At 41.5% G+C, this 19,376-nt stretch overlaps 1 pseudogene; it reads left to right on the top strand.

Moving 5' to 3' along the window:
- The window catches only part of LOC149234278 (glyceraldehyde-3-phosphate dehydrogenase A, chloroplastic-like), an 88,135-nt pseudogene that overhangs the window by 37,625 nt on the left and 31,134 nt on the right, over positions 1–19,376 (top strand).

Genomic DNA, 19,376 nt, shown 5'->3' with positions numbered 1-19,376 from the left:
AAAATAACATGTTGTGCCAATTCGACTGATGAATACCAATGATTCGTCGGATCATGATAACTAAAACTTTGTTGATGGACTCAACCAGACCATTTGCTTGTGGATAATAAGGAGTTGAACTATCGTGACGCAAACCAAGCTGGCCTGTAAGTTCTGTCATCATAACGTTTCGAAAATGGCGCCCATGGTCAGTGATTATCACTTGTGGGACACCAAACCTAGCAATTATATGATTGAATATGAAAATTGCAGCTGTCTTGCCGTCTGCCTCAAATGTAGGCATCGCCTCAGCCCACTTAGTAAAATAATCTACCGCAAGGATGATATACGCATGCCCCCCAGCCGAGTGAGGGTTACATGTAATAAAATCGATACCCCCTTTGGCAAAAGGACCAACAGCAATTATTGGGTGGAGCGCATCTTTCGATCAAACACTTGACAATTGCAGCATTTTCGGACCGCAGTAATACAATCTTTAAACAAGGACGGCCAGAAGTAGCCAGCGCGCAATATCTTTCGGGCTGTGGCATACCCAGACATATGACCGCCACACGCTCCAGAGTGATAGTCATTTAGAACCCTTTCAGCCTCTTCGTGAGTTAAGAAACATCGAAAAATAGAGTCCGCCCCACGATGATAAAGAGTATCTCCAATAATTTTGTATTGTTGGGATTGGAATCGAATTTTCTGACGTTCCGACTTTGAAGCTTCGGGCCGAAAGGATTGGGTCTGGAGATAGATGATGATATCCCCATACCACGGATCTAAAGTGCTGATTAGAAACAGAGATTCGTCCGCAATGGGTTCCTCTGCCACAGTTTCCATGTCAGCACGCGGGAAGTCACACATTAACTCTGCAAAAACTAAAGATTTCTTAGACTTAGATTTCTCAAACTCCAAGTCAAACTCCTGCAGGATAACAATCCATTTGGAGTACTTGCCCCCTAGCAATTGTTTAGTCAAAATGTAGATCATAGGGTTGCAATCCGAAATGACTGTAGTTTTACGGAGTAAAATGTAGTGACGAAAACGCTGGACAGCTTGAACGGCTGCCAATGCAAATTTCTCCACATGTGAGTATTTTAGTTCAGTTGGATTTAACGTCCAACTAAGGTAATATATCACATGTTCCGTTTCGAATTCATCTTCCTGAACTAAGACCATTCTAATGGTGGAATGAGCGGCGGCGAGGTACAAAAAGTAATCCTGGTTGTAGTTGGGAGGATGCAACAACGGTGCATGGGTCAACACGTGTTTGAGTGCATCAAAAGATTTCTGAGCTATCTCATCCCAAGAGAATTGAGAATTCTGTTTCAACAACTGAGTAAAACCCTTTGTAACCTCGGCGTAGTTGGGAATGAATCGTCGTAAAACGTTTGCTTTCCCCTGCAAACTTTGGAGTTGGCGAAGACTCGAAGGAGGAGGCAATTTGATGATAGCTTCTACCTTCGAGGGATCGACGCGAATGCCGGCTTTCGAAACTACAAATCCTAGTAATTGACCCACTTCTATACAGAAGACACATTTGTGTGGGTTCAACCGAATACGATAATGCCTACACCTCATGAAGATTTCTCGTAAATGGACAAGGTGGTCAGCTCGATGTAATGAATGAGCAGGCAAATCATCGAGATAGGGTTGCACAATGTGTTTGATGTCATGAAACGCATAAGACATTGCCCTTTGAAAAGTTGCTCCGGCATTCTTTAGCCCAAAAGGAAATTTGCAATAAGCAAATGTCCCCCATGGACAAATGAAAGCCGTTTTTGGTTGATCGGCAGGTAGAATATTGATTTGATTGTAACCGGAAAAACCGTCCATAAAGGAAAATATTTCACTGCCGGCACAATCATCAATGATTTGATCGATATAGGGCGTTGGGTAGTTGTCCTTTGGACAAGCTCGATTAATGTCCCTATAGTCGATGCATATTCTTATTGTTCCCTATTTTTTGTTAACCGGAACAATATTCGATACCCAATCCGTTAACGAGATCGGATAAATGAAACCTGCTTTCAACAGCTTTTCAACTTCTGCTTTAATTGCAGCAGCTTTTCGTGGGTGAATCTGACGCAAACGTTGCCGGATGGGTTTAGCGTCCGGGTAAGTCTTGATCTCATGAACAACAATCGCGGGATCAATTCCTGGCATTTCCTCGTAGGACCAGGAAAACACGTCACGAATTCTTGAAATAGGGCCTTGTATGTCTGAATTTCGTCATCTGTACACGAGGCACCTATATGAATGTTCTCAACAATTCCAGGCTTAACTGAAATGTCAATGGGAATAGTTCGAGAGATGTTCCCTAAATTCAGCTCTGGATCAGGATGTTTCATGGGATTCTGAGCTTCTTTGACATATTCAGCTGTAAAAATTGATGAGAAATCATTTTCAAAACAATCATCCTCAGGTAAAAACGAAGATCTATGATGGAGATCCTCCCATGGTAAATCATCTATACACAGGACTTCACGAAGTTGCTCGTCAAATGACACAACTTCGGGAAACGCTATTAACTTCGAGGTTGATGTGAAAAGTGATTCCTCACAGACCACATTCATTTGGTCGATTTTGGTTGAACACGGGTCGGTAAAAGATTGCACGGCTTCATAGGAAATTTCATATGGACTCAACGGCATAGAATTACCAAATGAGTCTATTTCAGATTCAGAAGGAACGATCCAAGGATCGTCATAATAAATAGTGTCTGATGTAATCATATGAATGGTTGCGAATGAAGATGATGCGTTGAGAGGAGGAAAAGGAAAAGTTCCCAGTAAACCGACATCTTTAACTAATCCTACTCCAACATCCTTATATGGGATAGTCGTTTTACCGACATGCTGAATACTCTCTGAAGAGGTTGAGTCAGATGAAAAGTAAGCCAGCTGGTCTATTGTTACGATCTTTCCATTATGTGGAAACTTTATTACTCGGAAGACCGATGAAACGACCGCTGTCATAGAGTAAGTCCAACTTCGACCCAAGAGAAGGTTGTAGTCTAGAGGGGCATCAACCACCTCCACATCTAGACTAACGGTTTTTCCTTCAACCCCTATAGGCAAATCCTGTAAAATGCCAAAAGGATGAAACCCACGGCCATCAAAGGCCTTAAGAATTGTCGGGGATTGATTTAGTGAAGGAGAACCAAGCGATCTCCAACACTGTATCGACATAATACACGTTGAAGCTCCCTCATCAATAACAGTCCAATGAATAGGCCTGTTTTTGACTATCACTGGGATTTGGAAAGCCATTTGATGAGGCAAACGTGGTGTACTATTTTCTAGATCAAAGATTATTAGGTTCGGATCCTGAACATCAACAGCTCCTATAACCGACAAAAGTAATTTGCGTTGTGCTGGGCATGATTGCAGCACTTCCAAAGTCGACATTGCTGAGGGTGAAACAGCTAAGTCCTCAACAATGTTATAATTCTGGGCCGCTCTCGCATGTGGATTGAAAGCAGACCTTCGAAGTACACCCTTGGTGGGCGGCTTGATTACTAAGTCTGGATTAGGTTTCTCGATCTGTAGCGGATCGGAACCGAGAGCTGAGGTTGATGGATTAGAATGAGAAGATTCTGCTTCTTTGCCATCAACAGGACTTTTACTACCATAATCTTGCGATCGAGTCGCAATCCTTACATGAGACATCATCAATATGGGTTCTTCATTGGCACTCGAGGAAGAACCTATCATTTTGCTATCTTTTGGAAATGGATCCTTCAAGACAGCAGGAATTTGGGAACCTTTGACGATCTTCGCAACCTCTGCTCGATGAGGGCAGTCTCTTGTAAAGTGTTCTTCTTCGCAAATAAGACATGGATAACGAGGCTTGCGCTTTTCATCATTGGATTCTGCCTTTTCAGTTTTCTCCTTTGGAGTTTTGTCTGCTTTATTCTTCTTCTTCCCTTTCTTCTTCCCACTGGATTTTGATTTAGCCGTAGATGACTCTACAGCGTGAATGTCGGCGGAGAGTTCAGCGGAAGAATCTCCCGTCGGGGAGTCTGGTAAGGTTATAATAGGAGAAGAATTCTTTGAGGATTTCTTCTTGCTTTTAGTGTTCACCGTACCAATCATGCCATCAGCAGCATGAGACCCTGACGGAGCAGCAGCGATTTGATTTGACTTAGGAAGATCTGGGATCTTTTCGTGTAACGTACCTGACTGAGTGTAAACTAAGTCAAGGTACTGTTCTTGAGCAATCACTTGCTCCTCAGTAACTACTCCGGCCTTAGCTACGTCTTCAGTAATCTTCGGTAACAATGATTTAACAAACCATTCAGCTAAGATCTGGTCCGGGATAAAAACTTTCACTAACCGCCTTCGACGTCGCCATTCATGAATATGATCGGAAATATAAGTGGACGTCGATTGCTTTAATGGAGTTAGTAACTCCGTGCCATTATCATATCTGACTGGAAACTGAAAATGAGTTAAAAACAAGGTAGCTAACTGGCTAAAATTATAAAAAGAGGCCCGTGGTAACTCAATGTACCACTTGGCCGCAAGACCAATGAGAGTGCGCTGGAAAAGACGTAAGTGGATCGAATCATCCGAGATGGAATTAGAGGCACACCAGAGGTGGTAAGTCATCACATGATTCGACGGGTCCTCTCCAGACTTACCCTCGAACTTGGGAATGTCACTGGGCAACTTATTCGGCATTGGCGGCCAAAACGGAAGATAATTGATCGGATCGTTCGTTAGGCGCGACAAGTCTGGTAAATCCAAAGTTGCGATAAACGGTAGCTGCCGATTAGGATCCCTAAAACTCTGGGTCACTATACCAGCCCCAGGAGGAGGATATCCAGGATAACTAGGAATAGGAATCGCGTTCGGGATATTGTATCCTCCTGGAAAACCAGGATTAACCGGACCGTACTGGGGTTGTTGTGGTTGTTGATAAGTGTACCCAGGATACGGTTGATACTGGTAAACTGGTTGCTGGACAGCAGGACCGAATTGGTATTGTCTCTGGTATGGTTGATAAGTGAATTGTGGTTGACTTGTGACAACCGTACTTAAACCAGGTTGTCCTACAGGCATCTGAACCGTAGTTTGAATCGTGGATCCAGACGATGGTAAAGATGTCTGAGGAGTAGATACAGGGACAGTAGAAACCAGAGCTGTTGATACTCCAGAACTAAGTGGGGTAGATTGAACAGATGTTGCGGCAGTTGCAGCAGTCGTTTGAGATGGAGTACGAGGCGAAATAGGCCCAGATTGAGAAACTACCGAAGGTACAGAAGTTTGAATATTAGACTGGACTGGTTGCTGGGGTGAACCAGAAACTAAGGGTTGTCCAATTTGAGATGACAACTGTACACTTGGCTGCAACACCTGTTGAACTTGCGATGGATCCCACACTATGTTCATTCCGGGGTATTGACCCATAACAGGTTGAGGATATTGAGATCCATAACCGGGTTGAGGGTAGGATTGATAAGTGAAAGGTACATTTCCCGTACCTTGAACATAAGATTGACCTTGGGGTGGTTGGAAACCTTGACTCGAGTACTGACCTTGGGGTAGATACCCTTGAGGCATGTACTGATACTGGGGTTGACCTTGAGGTATAAATTGATACTGGGTTGACCTTGGGGTACATATTGAGTCTGGGGTTGACCTTGAGGAATGTAATGTACCGTAGGCACGTACTGTCCTTGAGGTTGCCCCCTAGATGCAAATTGTGTACCTTGAGGTTGCCCCCCAGGCGTTAATTGAGGCTGCCCCCCAGGCGGTAACTGGCCACCTTGAGGTTGAGAAGCAGGAATAGAACCTGACGTCATAAGAATGTCTTCTACACTCAATGGCTTTGTACCATTGCTTCCAGTGAACATCCTTTGTTCAATGGGTTGAGGAGATGCTCCCGAAAAAGTACCAGACAGAGACTGATACCCAGCAGGAACAGAAGGACCAGCGTACAAAAAAGATTCAGGCGATTGAGTAAACATGGACGACTGACCTGACATATTTACGGGAGTATAAATACCCCTAGGTGGATAAGAAACATGAGGTGGTGAAAAACTTGACACCAAGTTGTCCAAATAATTAGTTAAAGAAGGATACCAAGTAGTACTTCTAGGTGGACTGTAAAAAATGGATTCACGCTCCCTTAGGTCAATAGTAGGTTGATTCTCAGGGATAGGGATGCCTATTTCTCCTTCTGGAGCAAGTTCTTCAATAGCTATCAAACCAGAAGGAAGATTTTCGGTGATGACTCTTTCTACCCTAGGTGAATTAGGAGCACTAGAAGTTGGAGAGACTAACCCCGATGTGGGAGTAACAGGTTTAGATACCTCAGGTTCTTCGCCTATATCACTAGTAGATGAAAAACTACAAGCAAGCTCGGAAACCGAAACAGCTTCAGGATTATAACCTGTTTCTAGAGTTTGGTAATCAGGATGAACAACCAACGAAGACTCTCCTTCTTCAGGTGACCCTACTTTACTGCCACTATGAGTTACGAGGACTTTCAAACCTTCGTAATGGCCCGGGACTTCTTCAGGAGGTTGGCCCCGAAGTCTACGGGACTTCCTCAACAAATCAGCCACGGTTACAACTTCAGGAGACTGGCCCCGAAGTCTACGGGACTGTCTTGGTAATTCAGCCACAGCTAAAAACTTTTAACTACTGCACACGCAAACAAAGTAAAATCTCAAAGCAAACCGCCTAAAGTCTCTAAAGAACCAAACAAATTCGAATCACACGCCTAAAGAATCTAGGGCGTCAAACCACACACAAACAGTAACCTTCCAGACCGAAAACACTAGTTGGTGATGAAATCCAACATCGCAGAATTCAGTACAGAAGTGGCAGGTGGAACAGTTACCCCGACAACCTGCTTAATGAATAGACTGGACCAAGTTCCTCCACTTTAACCGTCTCGAGTGAAGTGAACCCCCCAGAAAATCCAAGTGAGTCTAGCCGACGTCTGCTCCAGGTACAGTGGGATCTTCCCTCCACCGTCACCTTAGGAAGAATCCTAAAGATAATAGTCACTAAGGTCACCAACAACAACAAATATACCTGGGGGAACAGTCTACGATCCGATAGCACACAAGGGCAGAGTAACAAGCTCAATCCCCTTGCCGGCTCCTTGACAATAATCCAAGGTTTACCGACAAGTGACCCCAGGCTCCTCGACAATGGTTAATCCGAGGTTTACCATTTGTAGTACGTGCATATCTGGCGTCGTTCCCAATGAAGGAGGATTGATTCCCTCACTGGTTCGGACACGATCTTGTGCTTCTCCTTTAAGAGGAGCTTTCCCAGAGCATAAATGTAACAGTTGGATTTATCCTACCACAAGATAAGCTACTTGTTTGGTTTAACTATCTTGGAGGTTAATTACTCTCCTACTCCAAGACACTAGCCTGATCTATATTGGTGTATCAGAGCCCTAGTAAATAAAAAGTTACTAAGTTAATTTTACTTTAAGCGTTAATTTTTATGGCTTTTCTTTAGGACAAAAGGTAGCGGAGATGAAACTGATGGTGTGTAGACTCTACTCAAATCCACTAAAAAGATGCACCTAGGATGAAAAAACAATCTTTCCTTTTCAATGAATTCCCTAGCTAAGAGAGTTGGAGAATGCAAAATTTATAAAGACAACTTTCTTGGCAATGAAAATCAAAGAAACAATCTCTTTATCTTTTCCAAAGCACACAACACAGGACCACTAATTATTTCACGAAAACTTCCTTTCTCTTTTCAAAGACTTCAAATGCTACTAAAACAAACTTTCCTCAAAAGAGATTTTGTATTTTTCCGATTTTAACAAAGCATGTAAAACTACTTAACAGAAATCAATTTTAAGATCTATGAAAATCAAATCAATTTTAAGATCTATGAAAATCTAAGAGAAATTTATCAAAAACAAATCTAAGAGAAATTTACCTAAAAGCAAATCTAATGAGGTAAAAGCCTACAAAATATAATTCCAGGATGTTTTACTCAGTTACAATTCAACCAAGGACTAATTCATGCAGAATCATAAACTAGTCAAAAACAAAAAACAAAAAGTTCTTGTTCTTTTTCTTAAGAATGAAATTCATAGCTTAACCAACAAGCCTTCTCGAAATTACGCAAAGAGACAACACAAAGGTAGGTTTCTCAAACAAAGGTGGATTTTACGAAAGGTCCGACTCCTAAGAAGACTGAAAAGACCAGGGAGATCCAAGGTTTTTACAACTTCTAAAGCCAAAGTCACTACAAGACCAATGCAAAAATCAAACCTAGGGCTAGAATTTCTATGAACTTCACTAAAACCCTTGATGCTAATGAAACAAGCTTAGATGAAAACTTTTGATAGGTAACCAGTGGATCTGGGCAGCAAAAACAAGCTATAAACAAAATCTAATAGGTAAAAAGGAAAAAATGGAAATTTTCTAGACTTTTGACAGGGTACGCAGGCAGCCTGTTTGCACAGGTGCGGCCACGCTCTGTGTACAAAGCAGAAGTGCGTACAGGTACGCACTGTGCTTAACGCAGAGGGTGCGTACTGCTCTCAAAATCAAGAAAAATAAAAACTAACTCAACCCTAAGCTATTCCACCCAAATTCACAGTCAATCAGTCAAAAACTAGAAAGAAATCAGATTTTCTCAAATCAAAGTATCAATCAAAAGAGAAATCAATCAAATCCATGGATTCCCCAGCGGAGTTGCCAAGCCTCTTCGATCCAGATGAGCTCCTTCTCCTTGAAGCCTGCATTCACTAACAAGCAAACGATTACATAGCACCTAAATAACTCATATAATAAAACATATTCATCATAAAGACCAAGGAGTTTATGAAACAAATTATATATAACAACTTGTTGAGAAAAATGAACTTAATTGCATTAATTGGAAACAAAACAAACCATTACAACCAGTGCCTTGGTGTTGTGCAGGTCCCTCCCAGGGTCCAGCAAGAGTTTTCCTTTACTTTGATCAGCTCACCCACTTCCAAATGAAGCTAAGAAAGGATTGGAATCTCTCCTCTCAAGCTCTATAAGGGAGTCCTAATTTCAGCAGCATCTACCCTTAGGAATGTTCAGCTTTCAACCTTCCCCTCCCTCTGGCCCAATCCCTGTATTTATAGTGCTTTGGAGGAAGTTAATCAGGTCCACCATCAATGGGATAAGCCCCTCTTTCAATGGGATAGCTCCCCTCTTCATGGGATAAGTTCCTCTTTCATTGGGATGCATGAACCATCTGGAGGCACTCAATCCATGTCAAACCATCTTCTAAAATGCTCTAGAATCGACCACAAGTAAGTTTTTTGAAGTAAAACTTGCGCCTTTTGACCTTTACAGGAGTACGCACCCACCCCTTTACAGACAGAGCGTACAAGTACGCAGGTATTATGAAATTGAGGTGCGTACACGCAGGTAAGGGTAAGAGAAACTGCGTAACCAGAGTTATATTGACTTTTAAAGACTTTCTCTCTTTTTTTGAGTTTGACATGAGGAGCAGAGGTATAAGACTTGCCAAGGAGGACAGTATCACTATTGATGGAGCCATACTGACTGCAAATAGTCATGGTGACAAATTTTAGTGTAACAGGCCATGCAAGAGAAAGCGACTAAGGCAACAGAGACAATGCAGATGGTAGAAACCATAACCACACCCATCGAAGAGACTGAGGAAGGTCAAGAAATTTCCATGGAGCAGGACATATAGGGGAGGCTGAGGTAGAGGAACACACAACAAAATCGACCCAACTCAAGAGGCCACGTGTCTAGGAGAAGCCAACCACACGGAAGAATACAAAGACAATAAAGACCTCTAAGGGATCTCTTCTTAACAGTGGTGAACCAATTCAAAATGTCACCAAGGATGCCCTTGAAGAATTAATGATAGAGTAGACAACTATGCTGGGGGTGCTCAGAGCGCAGTTGCAGGCATTACAGGTGCGACCCCGAGGAGTGATGACACTGCACCTTGTGGAAGGTGCATCCGAAGCTGAGCAGATGTTGCGCGTCTGCACAACGAACACTTTGGTGTTACCATAAGGCGTCGTCTTTACAGAAGCCAAAGGTGACATGAGGGGCTAGGGGTTGAATTTCGCTACCCTTCCCAGAGAAACTCTATACCAGCTGTCGGATGGGGTAACTACTAAGCTTCATGCCATGGAGGGCCGTGCTCTCCAAGTCTTGAGCAAGCAGAAGGTAAATTTAGAACAGCTCAGCATGCAGCACGACAAATTGGTCACACAAAACCAGGAATTAGAACAGGCCGTGGAGGAGGCCTGTAGTAGCATACCAGAGTTGGTCATTCCAGCGACACTCCCCACCATAGAAAAGATTCACCAATTGGTAACTGGAGTCCACAAGACCCACGAGGAGGTTTTGAACGTTTAGTTGGAGCTAAAATTGCAAATCATGGAGCTGCGACTGAAGGCAATACCCTCTACACCCCTAGAAGTCAGAGAGAAGTGCCACCAAGCCATTCAATCGGGGTTGGAAGTGATAGAGCACACTATATAGGATTGCACGGTATTGTTCGATCAGTCCCTCTTCATGCTCACATCAATGCAGGAGGACCCAACACTATAGCAGTTAGAGATAGAAGTGTGCGAGTTGCTGCAGGCCTATGACAATGTCAGGGGGACCGCGCAGACAGTCGCCCTTACTCAATGATTGGCCAAGATGAGGGAGGCCTAGGTTCTAAAAGAATAGGTGGATGACACACGCTAGAAAGAAGCAGGGCTTAAAGCATGCATCCATCCTTGGCTCGAGGAAACATTCACGGTCACCACCACGATGGAGGGGAAATTAGCCCAGTTGCAGGATACATATGCGCAAAGGCAAGAGGGTGCCTGTGACAATAATGCATCAGAGAGTCACGGACAATCGATACAACAAACATCGGAGGAATGTGTGGCAGACATCCGCGAAGCACAGATGTTGCTAGGTGGACTCCGAGCAAAGATCACTGCACCAGTTGAGTGACTCGGGATGAGTCATGATGATTGTGTTGGGGGCTTATTGGGCAACGGATCCCCCCATGGTGGGTTTTTGGGGCTTGTACCCTGAATTTTGGTCAAAAGTAATGTAAGACCTCGCGAAATGGTGGCACAGAGCGCGAGACTCTAGGGTTGTTTGCCCTAAAATGTTGTAATTTAATATAAAATGTGTCAGCCTACCTATGGTCCGCGAACCATGGGAAGGTATAAATAGAGTGATGCTCTAAGTGTAGAAGGGAGTTTTAGTCTTGATCTTAAGTGTGATGGGCTTCTGAATAAATATTTCATTATGAGTATGTAAGTCCAAGTCTTGGTTGTAGTAGTAAGGAGAGGCTCTGCAGCTGTGTGCACAGAGGCCTTGTAGAGTTCATAGCTGTGTGCACGGACCCCTACAGCTGAGTGCGCAGGGCGAAGTTGGGATTGTAACGGAAAAAAAGTTAATAAAAGATAAGTTGATTCTAAAATATTGTGCATCTGCTTGTAGATCTGTGTGTTTACGCTTCTATTATATTCTTATGCATCTCTTTACAAGTTTATGATTGTGCGCACTTGTTATGAATGTTGAAAGATTAATAAGAATACTGGGCCCACAAAATTAAGTCAGACCTATAATAATAACACAGTAAGTATAAAGGATCTAGACATCACCTCTTCGCGTTGTTTATAGAGCTACACGAAGGTCAGACAGCTGCGTGGGGCAGTGCAAGCGCGCAAGATTAGTTCGTAAACTTCCTAGACTTCATTAAGACATCCCTAGGGTGCGGAATCCTAGTTCCAGCACCCTCCCATGCTACCTCGGGTGATACCTCAGTTTGCGCACCACGGACTGTTGCCGAAAGGGTCGGTATTTTCAAGATTTGTTTGGCTAAAGCACTTCTGAACCTGGGTCAGGCCCCAACAAGCCAACACCTATTGACTAGGTAGCATGCAGTCTCCACCGTCTCTACCCAGAATTCCTGTCCTAACCTAGCACCACTAACCATGCTTCTTGTCATTTCCATCAACATCTTGTTCATTATTTCTGCAACTCCATTTTTCTCAGGTGTATATGGTGTAGTCTTCTACCGTGCTATACCACACTTCTTATATAATTCTTCAAATTTATTACTGCAAAACTATCCACCGTTATCTGTCCTCAACACCTTTATCTTCTTCTCTGTCTGGTTTTCCACCAGAGCCTTAAATTCTTTAAACCTGTCAAAGACTTCAGATTTCTTCTTGAGGAAATATATCCATGTATTCCTTGAGAAGTTAATTATAAATGATACATAGTACACAAACTTACGCAGTGATGGAACCTTCTTAGGTCCAAACACATCATTGTGCACAATCTCTAATATCTGTTTCGCCCTCTTACCATGAGAGGGGAAACTCACCCAATTTTGCTTCCTATATACACAATTTTCATAGAAATCAAAATCTAGAGAGCTATTAGTCATACCTTATGCCATACCTTTACCATGAAGTATTCGAAGGCCCTTCTCTCCAATATCTCCAAGCCTTTGATGCCATAGCATGGTCTATTATCCAGAGACCACTATATTTTTGGCTCCACTTTCAGAAACCACAGAACTATTACACCCATCAACAATAGTGCTACCTTGCAGCTTATACAGAGTTCCAATCCAAACTCCCCGCATCAATACTAGTGCTCCTTGAACCATCTTGCACGTACCTTTCTCAGACACTATTTTACACCTGCATCATCTAGCTTTCTTACAGAAATCAGATTTCTGGCTAATGCAGGAATATGCAGAACACCTGGAAGTGTTCTAACCCTTCCACCTTGTAACTTCAACTTGACTTTTCCACGACCAACGATTCTAGCCTTCCTGTCATCACCCATGAAGACATCACCACCATCATATTTATCATACTCACATAACCACTCTCTATGGGGAGTGAAGTGAAAGGATGCACCTGAGTCAATCAACCATGCCTCATAATCTACATGTGTACTTGAAGAAGACAAGTACACATCCCCACCTTCATTTGAGGTGGTTTTTGCCTCTGCAAAAGGAGCATCATCAGATCCATTTCCTTTGTCAGGAGCTTTAAATTTACAGTCCCCTTTGTAGTGCCCTTCCTTTCCACATTTCCATCACACCACCTTTACAGGTTTTCCTGGATATTTAGATCTTCCTCTAGATTTAGATCTCCCACTCGATGGCTTATTTTTGCTTTTGTCCTAGGACCGTCCTCGTATAGACAAGGCATCACCATTCTGGCTCTCCATATTTTTCCTTCTCATCTCCTCTGTCAGTAAGGATGAGACTATTTCATCAAACTGCAAGGTAGTTGCATTGCTACATATTGCAATAACCAGACTATCCCACGAATCTGGTAGAGAACACAACAAAATAATGCACTTATATTCATCTGAAATTTTAATATCAACAGACAATAACTCACTTACCACAGTATTAAATTCATTCATATGATCTGTCACCAAGTCTCCATCATTCATCCTTAGGTTATACAGCTTTTTTTGTAGGAACAATTTATTCAGCAGAGACTTAGATTGGTACAAATTCCCTAACTTGTCCCATAAAGCCTTCGTCGTAGCTTCCCCTGATACAGCTAGCAATATTGTATCTAAGACACACAATCATATTGTGCTCTTTGCCTTCTGATCTAACTTTTTCCATTCTTCATCGGACACTCCCGTTGGTTTAGTACCCAGATCTACTGTGATCCACTGATCTTTGTCCACCAACAGATCCTCCATCTTGAGTTTCCACAACTAAAAACTCTGAGCATTAAATTTCTCAGTCTCTATATTTCCACTGCTCACCATCTTCTTTCTCCACCAGAATCAATCTCGTAGATCTCCCACTCAACGGGGTATACCACAGACCCGAGCGGAACCCCTCAGCAACAAAGGCGTCCCCTTGAAGCCAAAACAACTCTGATACCAAATGTAGGTTTTAACCCCATAAAGAAATTACTTGCATATGAATTCTAAAACATAGAAAATAAACAATGCGAGAGCATAACACATAAGACACATATACGCAGATATTTTCCCCTGGATCCCAAAACCGAGACTACCAGATTGATTTTTCATTATGTTCCTTTCAATGTTACAATACATATATATACAATTCGAAGCATCCAATACCATGGATTGAAAACCATCGCGTCCAAAACCATGTGTGAAAACCATGCACAAAACCATAGGTAGGTTCACCCTACCTAGTCCAAAACAAATTTCCCTGGGGCGCTGCCCCGGACCCTGTAGAGGGGGGTTATCCGCCCCCCTCAAACTCCATGTGACCCCCCCTCTCCGCGATCAGCACAATGAAGGGGGGGCTTCGACCTTCCTCTAACCCCCCAGTTAACTAGGGGGTCTAGTCGTGGAAAGAATATAACACACCCCCACACTCTCAACAAAGCATTGATTCCATGTTGAATTTTCTACAAGATACATAATAGAAACCAATCTTTTAATTTGATAATTACTACCTAATGATCCTCAAACAATTTATCTAATGCCACTAATATCATTGAGCAATTATATATAGAATATTTCAACAGTAAATACAGCAGAAACAACAATGATCATAAAGAGACATCCATGCACAATAGAGGCAACACGTTTTCCATTGGGAACCCAAACTTGAGAGAAAACCCAAGAACAGTTCTTCTAAGGAGAAATTATTCTTCAACAAGGTTTACAATTCCAAATTGTCTAGACATTTGGGCCAATAATCCAAGTCCAAACTTCATTCAGATTCATCCTCTATCTGCTTCCACGTGTGATTGTTATAAAAGGGAGATGATGATGACGAGTGATCAAATGAAATGTCACATCATGTATATATATACAAGTCGAATGGGTGCATTTACCCCTAAGGACACATTCCTTCATGAGCTGGGCCAACTTGTCTTTTTTGAGCCTACATGAAGCCTAATAAAAATTTGAAATTTTATTTTTACTTTCATAAATCTTCTAGGCTGACTTAGGAGGCCTCTTGGCATGCGAGAATACCTCTTGATGCTACAAAAAAGTCAACACATTCTTCTATGGTACTAATGACTGTATGTCATTGTGTCACTTAAAAAAATTATTAGTAGTAGTTGCTTTGGTTTATATGGAGGTCGGTTTTCTATCTAAACTGTCATAGGGGCCTAATTGAAGTTCATTTTGTTGTGTGTTTGTTGCATGGTTCATCAGATTTTTGTGGATGAAGGTTAACTCTTAAATTGTATCATGATCATTGTATTGAGGTTTAGATGTCACTAGGTTTATTAACAATATGATTTTCAGCCTCACTTATGTTGGTACACTTTGTACTAATAATTATTCATGATACTCGTATGTGTAGAAATATGGATTATCTAGACTCTAATTATTTTATGTTTTGGAGTTTTTGGTGACAATTTGGCAAAACAATTTTTGATCAGAAAGTGGTTTTTTTGTTATTTAAGATACATTTTTAATATAATAATGTATTTAGTGCCCTAAAAAACCTAGGGGCACTCAATTTATGCTGAGTTTACCGATCAAACTTGTAATTCCAACAAATTACTGTCAGATTTCAGGCAAATTTGACTAAACAAATATTAAGGCTTTTGATCATTCTATTGGTGTATGCTGATTTAATGTATTTATATGATTGATGCCCTAGTCCATGTAGGGGTTAGACACTTCGAGCTTGTTATAGTATTGCAAGCAGAGATTACTTGTTTAATGATTGTCCTTGGTGTATATGGATCTCACTTTGCAAATTTTGTTTCATCACATTAAATGTGTGTATCAGATTTTCATGGTAAACAACAAACTAATCTGGTTTTTTGTCCTCTTGCCCTTGTCCTTTCGTTCCAGTTAGGATCATCTGGACAAAAAAGGGGCGTAGTGGAGGAAAAGATAAAAGTTGTAATCAATGTGTTTGGAAGGATTGGTCACAATTTTCTGCGATGTTGGCATGGTCAAAAGGACTCCCCTTTGGACGTGGTTGTCATCAATGACACCGGAGGTGTGAAAGAGGCCGTGAATTTTCTCAAATATGATTCTATTCTTCAAACCTTTGACACAGATGTGCAGATAGTAGGAAATGATGGCATTTCGGTAGATGGAAAGGTCATCAAAGTTGTATAAGATCGGAACCCTGTAAATATGCCACAGAAGTAAGTACATGAAACTAATTATTTGTATAGGATTATAGGTTAATGCTACAGATTCCTGATGTTTACACTTGAGGTTAGCATATATTGAAATTCTTTGGGATAATTATTGGTTCATTCAAAAATCAATAATTAGATAATTGTGAAATTAACATGTTCAACACTTAACAGGATCCCTTGGGTCTCAATTAGATTACTCAAATGCACTAACTGTAATAAACATGGTCAATTCTTTATTTTCTATGCATATTATTTTGGTTGCTTAGGTGAACTTAGCTTGACGACTAAAAGAAATCAGAATAGAGAATGAAAGACTTGATTTAACAAAATATAAGCATGTGCATTGCAAATTTTCTGATTAGCATATTTTAAGGGTATTTTTTAACTATTTCAAGTTTTGGAGTTTTTGGTCAAACATTTTTTTGTCAAATTATGATCTTTTGTTATTTAAAATGTGTTTTGGCTTGCATATATGGATTCGGAACCTAAAAAACCTATAGAACACTCAAATTCTGGAAATATCACAATTCAAACTTACAATTTCAACAAATTCCTACTTAATTCTGAACAAATTCCATTGAAAAATATTCCCAAAACAACTCCAAAACCTATAACAAATAGACTACTAGCAGAGGCAACAACAACCATCGGAAAAAATTTGATAAATTTGTATAATACTAGGTAGCCTTCCAGGATTATTATATAGAGATAATTGATGCTTCTCAGCTCATGACAAAATGCTTCATATTGTATTTGTAGGGACTATGGGATTGATTTGGTCATAGAAGGCACTGGCGTGTTTGTTGACAGGGAAGGTGCTGGTAAGCATCTCCAGGCTGGGGAAAAGAAGGTTTTGATCACAGCTCCTGGAAAGGGAGATATTCCTACATATGTTTGTGGTGTGAACAAGGAAAAATATAATCTTGCAGAAGAAATTATTAGCAATGCCTCCTGCACTACTAATTGTCTGGCTCCTTTCGTTAAAGTTCTAGACCAGAAATTCGGTGAGTGTCATATAGTTAAATAGAACAAACAATATATTCATTGTTTCCCCTATTTCATGTTGAAATCTAACATATCATTTTCTACTGTTGATCACCATAGTTTATCTGGATTTAAAATGGAATTTTTTAGTTCCTATTTGAGGAAATTTCTTTGTTCCTGTTCAATATGTGTTAGGTGCAAGATCCCCAAAGGGCAGTTTTGGGGATAAAAGCCCATATTTTGGTCCAATTTTGTAATCCAAATGTAAAGACTCCACATTTTGTAGTTGCGGAGTGTGTAGATGTTAAAGAGTCATATGGTTGTCCGCCCTTATTTTGGAAATGTAATGTCTGTTGTAGAAGATCTACCCATGGTCCGCGGACCATGGGATTGTATAAATAGAGCTAAGATCTAAGTAGTTTGAAGAAAAGGAATCGATAATCATGAAGGATTGAGTCATAGCTTTAGAGCAAAAGTCTAAGTTTGGGTCATAGCGTAGGTAGAGGCTCTGCAGCTAACTGCACAGAGGCCTAGAAGTCCATAGCTGAGTGTGCGGACCCCTGCAACTGAGTGTGTGGGGTGGGTCGAGTCTATAATTGTCCAGAATTATCAATAAAGAGAAGTATTCTACAATTTCTGCGTCTTTATTTCCTGTTTATGCATCTATTATATTGGGTATGAATTTCACTTATAATGTTTATATGATGTGTGAATGTATGTAAATGTATCGGTTAAGTGAACGCAAATAAGAACATATGTTTATGCGAAGCTAACTAAGATCTGTTAATAGGATAAGAAAGACACTTAGCCTAGTTTGGGAGATATCGCAGTTTGCTTCCCTAGCAACGCAAAAGTATATCGGTCCCTGGTTAGGGCTGCGCGGAAGCTGATTGTACCCTTTCTCAAAGGTAATAAAGGGTGTAACAGAGGGATAAGCAACTTGCGCGAAAGTAGGTATAGCTGGGATAAACCGACATCACAACCATCTCAAGGGTGTGGAAACTTGGTTCCAGCATCCCCCCATACTGCTTCGGGTGAGACTTCGGTCCGCGCTCTGTGGGATGATGCTAAAAGGGCCAGTAGTGTAGGGATTTGTTTGGCTAACTAATGCTGAACCTGGGTCAGGGCCCAACAAGCCAACAAAAGGTTCCATTCCCAGGACCAAAATCAGCATAAGAGATGTGTGATGTCGTATCACTGGAATCCAACTAAGAAAAAAATCAAAGGCTGGTTGGACAGAAGGATCCACGAGTTCACGGCACAATAAAATAGAAATTTGCGACTTTCAAAAGAACAGTGGTTGGATTGATACCTATATACGGAGATCCAAGAAATCTTTTCACCTCATTTCCTACTGAGCTATACGAGTGGATCGCGAAGCTAGCAGATAACCAAGGAAGGTGGAAACTTGACGATCCTATTGTGTGGACCCAAAGCTAGTGAGAAGGTTGGAAGCATCAGAGAATAAGATCGCTCACGCTATCGATCATTGGCTCGATCGCATCATAGGAGGATTTGTGACTGAATTCGTGGTCGACACCTCAGTCATCTATAGTGAGGTAAAGTGACGCTTTTTCAAAGGACCGAGAGGTAAGTATGCAAAATCTCTGAATACTTGGATTAAAATGTTGTTGTGCAAAAAATGGGTTATGCAGCTACCTTGATATTCAGGACTACGCAAAGTAGAAGATTCTACAGAAACGAAGGAAATAAGGGCCCAGAGCATAGCCCCTTGATTTCACCTCCCCGAGAGGACGAAGAAGGGATCTTGAAGGTCTCTCCATGAAGTGTTATTCAGTTGATAAGACAAGGATTTCCACGAATACTACCTCCGACCACACTGCCTCTGTCTTCACTGCCATCACCTCCAACTTCACCCGTACCATCTCCACCTCCACCGCGATTCAATATGACAAACACAGTTAATTTTCCTTTGTTCAAAGGCTTGGGAAATGAGCACCTAGACCAATTTTGGTTCGTTGGGAGAGCTATATGGGAAGCTCAAGGTGTTACAGATGATCGCATAAAGAAGGCAATGTTGGTTAGTGCTTTGCAAGATCGTGTGCTAACCTGGTATATTGAGTACTCCAGCGATAACCCGAATGCTAGAGTAGCGAACATTCAAGTAGCACTGAATAGGGAATTTAGCAGGCCTAAATCTAAAGTGCAGTCGATTGTGGGATTCAAAGAGATCGCGATGCTACTAGGCGAGACATCTTGGGAACTAGATTAGAGGCTGAAATGTACAATTTGTGAATCCAACATGAATTTAACAGATGGACAACATCGCGAGTGGTTTGTGGCTTCGC

The sequence above is a fragment of the Pinus tabuliformis genome, chromosome 8, assembly GCF_031772625.1.
Source record: "Pinus tabuliformis cultivar Carrire ecotype Pingquan chromosome 8, CPIR1, whole genome shotgun sequence".
Lineage (NCBI taxonomy): Eukaryota > Viridiplantae > Streptophyta > Pinopsida > Pinales > Pinaceae > Pinus > Pinus tabuliformis.
Note: the sequence above shows the minus strand (reverse complement) of the source record. Positions and strands in the feature narration are given on the sequence as shown.